A 10,890-nucleotide genomic window follows, 5' to 3' on the forward strand; every position below is an offset into this window, starting at 1 on the left:
CTCCTCTGTCATGAGCATGACCATGAAAAGCATAGGGAGACCCTGCTCTTGGTTTCCCCCTTTCCAGTTCTCCTTTGGCAACTGCCTGTTTGGGTGGCATTACGGGATGTCTTTCTTACTCCTCCCAAACCTTCAATGCACGGGACCTAATTCAGAGCTAGCCGGAAGGCTATGTGCACATTTTGATTCTCCTTGTTGCTGCCCAAATGAGATAAAGATTTCTAGCTGATTTCCCATGGTCACATGTCAAAGACAGTGAAACGTTCAGATACTGCAGCAACAGGAACAATAAAAGAACTTATATTAACATTTCTACATGTGCAAGAATTCCCATGGGAGGTTTATAAACATGAAGGAAATGGGTAAAGAAAAGTTATTTATGAAAAGTTCTCTCTCAACTCTGCATTGAAAGTACACAATGGTTGCATTGATATGATACCTGTGTGCATACAGTGTTTGCACTAGTGAAGTATTGGACATGTCTCCAGAGTGCAAGATCGCTGTTCATTGCATAGTCAAACTATGCTGCCAAAATTCTGTTTCACAACGGTTTACTAAATTGTGGGGGCCAAAGAAACAAAACCAAAACCAAATTCAGATTTTCCCTGAACTGAAACTTGCTTTAAACAAAGTGGTGTTGTAAGTGTTCACCATCATCAAGCAATACAGAACCTGAATTAATGGGGAGATTACAGTATATTTGATCATATCCCCTGGATCTTATCCCAAAGGCTGTGTCCAGGAGATAACATGTACAATTGTCCTTAGCGCATGTTGAAGTCCATTTTGATTATGTTAAAATAGTAGACGATTAAGATGACCTTAATGATCATTCTATGAAAAAAGTTTAGTTGGCTCTTTGTTGAAAGAACATCTCACGGCTTTCCTTCTTCAATAGAATATATTAAGCACAGGGGAATTGTGCAGGGCTACAGCAATATTTATTTAGCTCTGGTGTCAGACACTTAATGGACTGGGGCACCCATCAATGCTCCCACTGGCCCATGACAAGGCTCTGACCACCTGAGCAGCCTTGGCCCAGAGCTGACTATTGCCTCATAGATCCTACAGTAGCGATCTTCTCCAAGAAGGAATAGGATACAGAACTGCCTTCTTTTATAAAACACTCAGCCTCTTGTATCCCTGGAGCAGGCAATCTCACCTTGGCCCATGTGATCCAGTCTTCATATCCCCTGGCTTTAATGAAATAGGAAGGCTCATTGTGCAAAACAGTGTTAAACATACCTTTCTTTCCAACTACACTTATATGAAAGATGAAAGGTAGTACTGCCAGCTCTTAGATAATCACCCATGTTATGAGCCTTCAGCCCCTTTTTAAACAGGAATTTAGCCATTATCAAAGGTCAGCTTTCAGGCTTTCCAGCAAGAAGTTTATAAAATGCCTATAAAGCCAAATTTTAGTTTGTGCTAAATATATGTTGGGGAAATTTAATAGGAAACATTTTGATCATTCATGTACTGCTGGGTCCCAGATGATTTTCTTATGGGACTAATGCGAAAAAAATGATTGCCTTTTAAAATCCTGCTTGGGCACGTCACACTCCCTGGTATTTAGGCCATTTATTGAAAGAAGGTTAACGTTTATCATTTATCAAACACGGATTATGACTGTTCTCACTGTGTCACTGTTCTTTTATTAGAAAGATACCACACTATAGTTAGGTGTGCAAGTCACTGCTGTGTGACCTGAGGAGAAATACCTCCAAACAGAAGATTATTACATTATCATAAATAACATCAAGATGGAAACAGGAGGCCAAAGGGCACAGAAACTCTATTCATTTGAATGGTATTTGGGTGTCTAAACTCCCAAACTACCTTTAAAAACCTGAAGCCAGAAAGCTGCAGAGAGCTCAGACTAGCACAGGGCTTGAAACAGGGGAGGATTGAGCAGCCTCCTCTACTCGGAGCTTTTCTGAAGTCTGTTGTTCAAATTCAGTTGTAAGACTTTCGTTTTAGTCCCACATGAGGGTTTTTTTTCCTGCATTTAGCTATCCTTACTGCCAATACATTGCAATTTGGGCACGTTTTGCAGCCGCCTGGTACATACAAGCTACCCACATATATTGTTGTGTTGCTGTGGGGGTTGCTATGATGCAATAATAATTTTAAAATCATTTTTATTAAAGCATCCACTCAGTGAAATATAACACGGATGAAAATTATTCTGAAATATGGCAATATACACAGTATCCAAAGGATAAATAATAGCTGTTTCCTAGAAACTGGATAGCCCTGGCTTCACTGGAACAGCAGTATAAACACGCTAAACTGGGAATTAATGAAAGGGTATGAATCCAGACCGATACATGTGACAACAATCGGAAGGAACAAGGCTCACAGGAGCACTGAAATGGGCAGTGGGCAGAAGAAAGTGCTGGAAGAGCACCCAGCTGGGATGCCAAAGCCTGAAAGCCCAGCAGACACAGCCATGGCTGTGTGGAAGGGAGAAACAGGAAAATCCATAGCATAGGTTGTGGATACGCAGTGTGCTGAGAAAGCATGTTCAACATACTTTCCATGCAAGAGGTATTAAAGTGAAAATATTCTACATACTTGTAGAGGTGGAGTGAACAGGTCTGGAAAGTTTCCAGGACCTCTAACCATGGAGTGTCCATAAACACAGAGGTCTTTGGAGACCCTGGATGTGGCTGCTGCTATGCTGACTGTGCCCTTCCTGAGTAGCTCATTTGAAAAGTTCAGGCTGCAATTATCCCCCATCCTCTTTCCTCCAAAGAGTGCAAATTCTGGCTGTATGGATGGGAAGTAATATTATTTCACATTTTTATACAGCATTTTACATGTTCCAGGCACTGAGAAGACATTGATTCAGCCTGACAGGGCTGCAGTGAAGTAGGTGGGTAATTATTACTCTTATCCCCTTGCAAAATACTGGAGAATTGAGAAGATTTGTCCTCGGAGAGTATCCAAGCCAGAATGAGGACTCAGAGCAGTGATGAACAACCTGTGCTCATCCAAGCAAACCACCTCTTGGACTGAGCAGGAAACAGGGGAAGAGAGTGCCTGTGGTATGTGTGAGCTCTCTTGGAAGGGCTGGAATATTTAGCTAGATACGGTAGTTTAAGGATATTTCTTCAAACTTCTGTTTTCTTTCTTTTTCATTTATAACTTACACAAAGCTAGTTGTATGGAGAGGTTCTGTTACTATATAGATATGGGACTATTTGGTGTATCTTTAACAAAAATCATAAATATGTGTCGAACCTGTAATACTCTCTAAGCCATAAAGCTCACAAAGCTACTCCTTTATGTAAGTGGGGTCTGCCCATAGCTTGATGAATGCATCGCCAGATTGAAAAGGAGAAAAAAGTCTTTAGTATGGCAAAAACTAGGAAGGTTCATATGATTTGAATTAAATTCAGATAATAACCATACTTGGCTCCATGGTGTTTGGAAAGAGAATTTGAAATTCTCCTCCGAGACATTTTGTAGCTTAACTTTAAATGAGAGTTATGACTGACTGCTCCTTTCAAAGAGGGAGAAAAAGGATTCTACATATTTAAATCCTTTACTAGACCCTCTTGCCCCTTTCAAAGTCTCTTTCCTTTAAGAAAGATAATTATAGAAAAAGGGAGTGGTGGATGAGAGCAAGGAAGATATACATCTGCACAAATGTGCTCATCTATGTGTGTATCTCATTCTGGAAATACATGCATTATAAATACAGGTATATTACTCTATTTGTAGACAAGGCATTTCATTTTGTCTATAATTACACAACTATTTGAGCAGGCAAGTTCCTGAGCACATACAAAAGCACTGTATTCTTGTAATTCAGCTATTTGCATTTGCCCAGATAATAAAAATCTTTTTAAATCCATAGAAAATATTAAAACCTGATTTTAAGCAGTATCACCCATTTGTCAATTCATGTGCACACGTTTCATTGCAGTAGTTACAGAATTAATTGTTTTCTGTAATTAAGGTCTGGCAGCTGAGAAATGTGTAATGGGAAGGAAGAGCCAAACCAACGAGATGCTATAAACACACTCCCATCATCCTGGTATAACTTAGAGCAGCCTCCAGGAAGCTGTAATTTATGTTGGCAACCACAATTCCAGTAAGACCAAAGATCAGAGACATGCCATCTGTTTGATCAGCCCCTTCTACCACTGATACTCTTCCTGAAGTTTGTCTATTCAAGGATTTTCAGGTGCAGGAAAACTTCAGCTCTTCTCTTTGACAGCCTCAAAGCTGTTCTGTGGTAGAGGCAAGCTATTAAGGTTTGCTTCTATCATTAAAATGCACCACTTGCACCAAATTGCTCTCAGATCACAATGCTTTTTTAGTTACAAAAGGCTTAGCAACAGTGAGAAAAACAAATAACTTACAATGGAAGACATTGTTTGTCCACAGTCACATCATTTTCCTGTTTTACATGCATGGAAATGCATAGTTTCCCTTACTACATTTTACCAGAACCTGCCAAAATAATTTACAAGCAAGTAAATTAAAACAAACCATGAATAAGAAAATAATTCCTTTAAAAACAAAGGCAATTGTGTTATAATTTCTAGAAATATGTGTGTGTTTGTGTATTTCTCATACCATACACTCAGTGTTAAATAAACATCTTGTATTGCTGGCATTTTGAACACATAACCATCCCCTCAAATTTGCGCCTGTTTTGTCTCTATTTGTACTAAATAGCTTTCAAAGGCCAGGTCGGACAGAGCCTTGGGTGACCTGGTCTAGTGTGAGGTGTCCCTACCCATGTCATGGGGGTTGGAAGCTGATAATCTTAAGGTCCTTTCCAACCCAAAGCATTCTATGATTCTACAAAAAATAACCCTTCCTCAAGCCCCAGACAGTACAGATACACTTCAGCAGCTGTCCTTACTTTCTTTGCAGTGTAAGTTTAACGGATGAGTGTGTGTATGAATGCTCTATCAACAACTCATTAAACAGTAACTTCCAGATTACTGAAATGTACTTAAAAAAATATGTTCTGCGCATAATACCTGGGTGCAACACAACTAAGCAATGTGCTTCCTTTCCAGAAGATGTTTTCTGATGTGTTACTAACCATTTTGTGACATTACTGATTAGATTACCTGTTAGAAAGAAACCAGTTCCATATTGGCCCTGTCAGGAGGCAGAATCTGTTCTCTTTATCCAATGAATTTGAGTTTGCTTCTCATATTCTTTGCTAGAATACCATTTTATCAGTGATTCATCTTGCATTATTCAGCCAGAAGTTGAAGGAAGGAAGGAGAAAATAAAGGATGTGCGACAATATGATGGAGGTAATAAGGGACACATGCAAGCAAAATGTGTTTGAGTTACACTGAAACCAAACTCACTGTGGATGTGGGACTAATTCTTCCTCCAGATGCATTTGGAAGCAGCAGGACCTGTATGTGTGCGCTTGAGGGGAGGCTTTAGTCACAAAAGCCACCAAAGGGAAGTGGCACCACCCTCATAAAGATTTTCTTCCTATTATCTAATCTCAAACTCCCCTCTGCCAGTTTAAAGCCATTCCCCTTGTCCTGTCACTACAGACCCTTGGAAAAGGTCCCTCTATCAGTCTCTATCAGTCACTCTGTGCCTTTCTCATCTTTAAATTGCTCCTCAAACACCTTCCATGAACTCTTACATTGATGGTTTCCCAAAGTACCAATGAATTGCCCTATTTCTCCTAAAAATAAAGCCTTTGTCTCAGATATTACATGTGTGGCCTGATTCAGTTACAAATTCCTTTACATGACAGCTTCTTTGTGTTTTATCTATTGTTCTGGAGAGCCTGTGAAATAAAGTGGTGTGCATGCAATACTGCTACTGTTCCTATGAGTTTACTCAATCCCTAATTTTTCTGCTGAGTTTTGTCTGCTTCTAATTAAAATGTACTCTTTGGGTTATTAAGATTATATTTATAAGCTTTATTACAGCAATGAGCTTAGTTTTAGTTCCAGTAAGATTTAAACATGTCTGATGCTCAACAGGAAAAGATTCAAACATCTGGTTCAGTCTATTCTGCTGAACTGCAGCTCCTCACTGTGAAAGGACACAAGGGTGGAAAGGCACCGGTCATTCTTTTGTTACCCACCAGAAAACATTATTCTTGGGAACTCATTACAGCCCCTGCCTGGGTCTTCTCTATTACTCCAGAAGTGAAAATGCAACACAATACAGATAATGGCATTCAAGACAAAGAGAAGCTAGCTCCTCAAAATAGTTCTCATACAATAAAACCCCCACTAAAATCAAAGAAATAAAAAATAAACAATACACTGCAATTTAGCCTAATCAGATTATCCTAATCTGTGGATGAGATTCTACATTTCCCATCTTCTTTGTCAAGAACGCTGTCTATGCAAGGTATCAGGTCTGCAATGAGAATCCCAACCAGTATTACCAATGAGAGGACAACAGTCTACTTTCTTGCCAGCAATAACAAAGCCAAACATTCAGTTTTGCTGTGGAAAAAGCTTGCCAGAGACAAATTAGGAATATACCTCATTGCGCAGCAGGTGTAGTAGGGGCTGAAACAGCTGAGTAAGAGCTTCTCTCTATGACAAGCAACATGACCAAATTCACTGGCACGTAGTGCACTAAGTCAAAGAAACCTAACGAACCTGAACATGTATGGGATCCAAGCAAGCTACTTGTATTTTCCTTGTAGACACTATCAATGTTTTGTTTCAAATACGTCTCACACAATTTGGGTATGAGTTTCACATGAAGTCTATACAGACTCCCATTTATGGTGACTCAAAATGTGGATGGGTTAGGACTCTGTGTACCAGAAGTAGTTCTATGTCACCTGTCATCCCGCTATCCCTGGGGCATCTAGAATCCTACAGACCTCCTAGTGAAAGCTACAGTAGCCTCACAACCACCTCTAGTCCTTCTCATATTTTTTTCTTGCCTTCTGTGTTTCCCCAAAATATCTTAATTCTCAAACATCGGCTTGGCTCCATTTCCCCTACCCTATCAGAGATCAGAAATAGGTATAAAATAACAGTCTTGCATAACCCAGGGTTGTCTCTTATGCCCTATCTCCATGGTTGTTTGGGATTTCAAGAACAGCTCTGGGAGCTGTATATAACACAGAAAGGGGCTTACTGTGCTGTGTAATTCACTATGTGGTTCTGTGTTTGAATTCTCCAAAATGTTTCTCACCTTACAAGTTCATTATAGTATACTATGCTGCTTTCACCCATCCATGAAAGGTGTAATAGGATGGGCTTTAAGAAAGAGGGCAAGCTCTTCTTTCCATCCTCCAGCAACAATGCCTATCGAGATGCTGGGGAGACCTGGAAAAGCCCCAAAAGACCTATTCCTCTGTTGAATGAAATGTTAGTTCATAACCAAAAACAGCAACTGGCAACCTCTGCAGCTATTCTCAGACTGATGCTTTGTTGGCATTAAGAGCAACATAAATACTCATAGTCTGGAGTTCTCATTTTTGCCACATATGATTTCCTTATAATATTCAAAATTATACTGTCTACACAATGCAGGAGGGATCAAATTGTATTGATGTCTCCACTGTGGAGTGGGCCAGACTAAAGCGTAAAGGTATATAGATCACTAGTGCTGTTAATAAATGAAATACATAGATGTGCATGCATATAGAAGGGGTTTCACTGTGCAAGGAGTAGTTTATCTCTAAAGCTCCACTTTGCTGCTGAGCTGAGACACACAGACCTGTTGGACACCACTGACTTCTGAACATTGGTTCCACTGCCTAGAGAAGCAAGTTTTTGTATTTGGTTGCTTTAATTAGGAGACTCATTCACAAGAGACAAGGACCATCTATGTACATACACAGCTACAGTCTGGCAGGACTATGAAGTTTCCTATCATCTTTGTTATCTAGCAGACTGTTCTTTTAGCTAAATTTGCAGAACATCTCCCAGTTGATTATGACAAGTTTTGTAACATGCATGACAAGAGCCCAGACCAGAGCAAAAGGTTTAAAGGGAAATAAAGTATAGTTGGTGATAACAGATGATGCTTCAATGTGAAAGAATTTTTCCTACCTGCATTAATATGACCCTGGTTTCCAAGAGTAATATGCCAGAAGTCTGCACTGAAAAGTTAATTTTACACACTTACAAGGACAAATATATCACCTATTATTATATTCTTTCTTCTTTGTATATTTTTACACCTCCTATAAATCAACATAACATTTCTTTGTATATGAAATACATCATAAGGTTGTGTTTAAAGATTTTTCCAACTCTTGTGAAATTAATCACTTAAAAATATTACAATAGGTAGAATTTCACTACTCTGATAAACAACATTACCTGTTAGTTTTGTCTCCAATTATGATTTTTTATTTTGGAATATCCTGTTTTTACTTCAACAGCTATTGAAAACCTACATAACTTGTCTAATAATCCTTTGAGTTCCTGTTTGGCCAACAGATGAGGCTTGCTACAGAATATTTCGATAACTTTATATTACTACCTAGAAGCTGAATGACAAAAAAAGAGTAGCTCTTTTGGATATCTGAAGCAATATAAAACACATTGAGAAACAAGATAAAACACATTGAGAAACAAGATCTATTTTCTATAATCAGGTTCTCCTCTATCCATAAAACATCTTCCAAGAGAGCCTTAAAAAATCAATTTAAAGTATTTTAATTTATACAGACCCAAATCTACCATTTTAATAAGTGTATTATTAATGCTTTAGATTACATCAGAAGAGATTGGGCAGTTGCTTCCTATTTAAATACATATATTTTCCCTTTAACATCATTTCCTCCCCCATTTATAATCACACACAGAAAGTTCCCTTATTTCAGTAATATGCACAATTTCCAGTAGTTCTGATGGTGCATGTGTGTGCATAATGAGGGAAAAAAGCAAATTATGGCAGGTTGTAGAGGTTTTATTATTGTTATATACATACACTGCTCCTGGTGAAGTAGCTAACAGAGGCTTTGCAGGAATATCTGCAGTAGGACAGACCCTGCAGCTGTTAACCTGAGATTATTCTCATTTATCATTTGAAGAAAGGAAAATGAGACCTATTTAAATATCTCTTGGTAAAAATACTGTAAAAGATATTACTATGTATATGTAAGCAACCATCGCCTATTTCCACCTACCACTGCTCTCACTGAACATTTTAACTCTTTTCTTCAGGAGCTCTTTCCAGTTCAGGGGTGGACACAGAAGATTAGTGTCTGATTTGAAGAGCAGACCATGAATACCATACTGGGGCTCCAGACACAGAACTGCCTCTCTGAGACATTCCGCTGTCTCTGAGTCTGCTTCGGGGAATTTCAGTGTCTGTATCTATTACAGACAAAGAAAAAGAGAAATCAGTCATTCCGCTTGTGTCCTGCATATGAGGCTTACAGGGAGACGGGATGAGCTAAAGAAATGGGCAGAAAATAGAAACATGGCAAAAGAGGATTGACTTCTGGTCAAAGAAAACAAATAGCCCTGCTACACAGGCCTGGCAAATCCAAAACCTGAGAGGGAATACGCAAAGCTATCTTTAGTGATCTGTTAATGTGACTGGGCATAGCACATTTAAGGACCTTTATAAAAATACAGATATGTGGATACTTCATACCTTGTAATAGGTCTCTCGAGCAAGCATCACCAGACATCACATTAAAAAGTAATCCATGATTTTCACCAGGACTCTTGCTCCTAATGATAGAGATAAGTGAAGGTCATGGGGTATATCAAGGCAACATGAAAAGCAGCAGGTGTTTGCTATCTACCTCAGTCATCCCTCTAAAGGACTTTAATGAGATAGGTACTACTAAAGCAGCCTTACCATGTAAAAGCAATTGAAGTAATCAGGAAAGAAGCTTCCTCAAAAACTGATTTCATTATCATAACTTGTACTTGAATAAAGATAGTTTAATAAAGCCAATGGTTCTATGTGCTGCTGAAGCTTGTTGAGTTGGACAGTAGGCTGGCAAGCAGATCTCAGATGAAAGCATCTGTCAGGTGGGCAATGAGCAGTTCACTCAGGAGGATGAATCCACCAGACTCATTATCTTTTTCACCTCCATCAAACAGACATGAAGAGGGTGACAGGGAACAGAGGAATGCCAGCCCATGAATACAAGCCATCACCTCCAAGGTTTTCATGACACCCTCAAAACTGAAGTGTGTTTCTTACAGGTGACAACCAGTTCCTATTGATGAACCTTTTCCTATGGCAGGGAAGTCTTTGAAAGATATGAAAACATGGGCTTGGGCTCTATCTTTAAAATACAGCATAAAAAGTGCATTCTCTGGTACAAATGGATTTGTTTTCTAAACCTACCCACCCACACCCAGAGCAAATGCAGAACCTGTGTGAGAATTAATATCTTGCGTTTGTAATCAGATATTATTTTCTTCTGCATAAACCACAAGCAAGTGTGAACTGGAAACCATTAATGAAACATAATGATTTGGTTGAGGGGAGAAGTCAGCAGGGGCCAGACACGCAGCCCCAGCACACAGGTTCCCAACACTTGTTTGGTTTTGTTCCACTTGCTTTATCCTCATCTCTCCCATTTCTCCTAGCAGCAAAAACAGAGATGTATAAAGTCAACATGTCACACTATATCCTGAGAGGGCGAATGTGTGAAATTCCCATGCTCTGTGCAGAGACACTGCTGTTGATAGCTGCTTTCAGAGAGAAAGCTGGTTTTCTTGACTTGCTGTACACAGTGGCTCAGTGCATGAACTCTTTGAAGTCACAAGAAAACACTTTTTGTGGATGTATCTGCTTCAGAATGCCCATCCCATCAAAATAAAAATTATCACTGATTTAAGTGAGAGATTTGAAACGTGCTTTAAAGAGAGAGATTAAAGTGGTGCTCAAGGCCAGGTTGGACAGAGCCTTGGGTGGCATGGTTTAGTGTGAGGTGTTCCT

The 10,890-nt window shown here is 39.3% G+C and overlaps 1 long non-coding RNA gene across 2 annotated transcripts in view; it reads right to left on the bottom strand.

Annotated features, from left to right (window-relative positions):
* The window catches only part of LOC136011320 (uncharacterized), a 35,467-nt gene extending 25,809 nt beyond the window's left edge, over positions 1–9,658 (bottom strand). For both annotated transcript variants that reach the window (XR_010611332.1, XR_010611333.1), the window contains exon 1: positions 9,586–9,658. This is a non-coding gene — a long non-coding RNA (uncharacterized LOC136011320). The remainder of the gene's footprint in view (positions 1–9,585) is intronic.
* Positions 9,659–10,890: the final 1,232 nt, after the last annotated feature.

This window comes from Lathamus discolor, chromosome 3 (genome assembly GCF_037157495.1).
Source record: "Lathamus discolor isolate bLatDis1 chromosome 3, bLatDis1.hap1, whole genome shotgun sequence".
Lineage (NCBI taxonomy): Eukaryota > Metazoa > Chordata > Aves > Psittaciformes > Psittacidae > Lathamus > Lathamus discolor.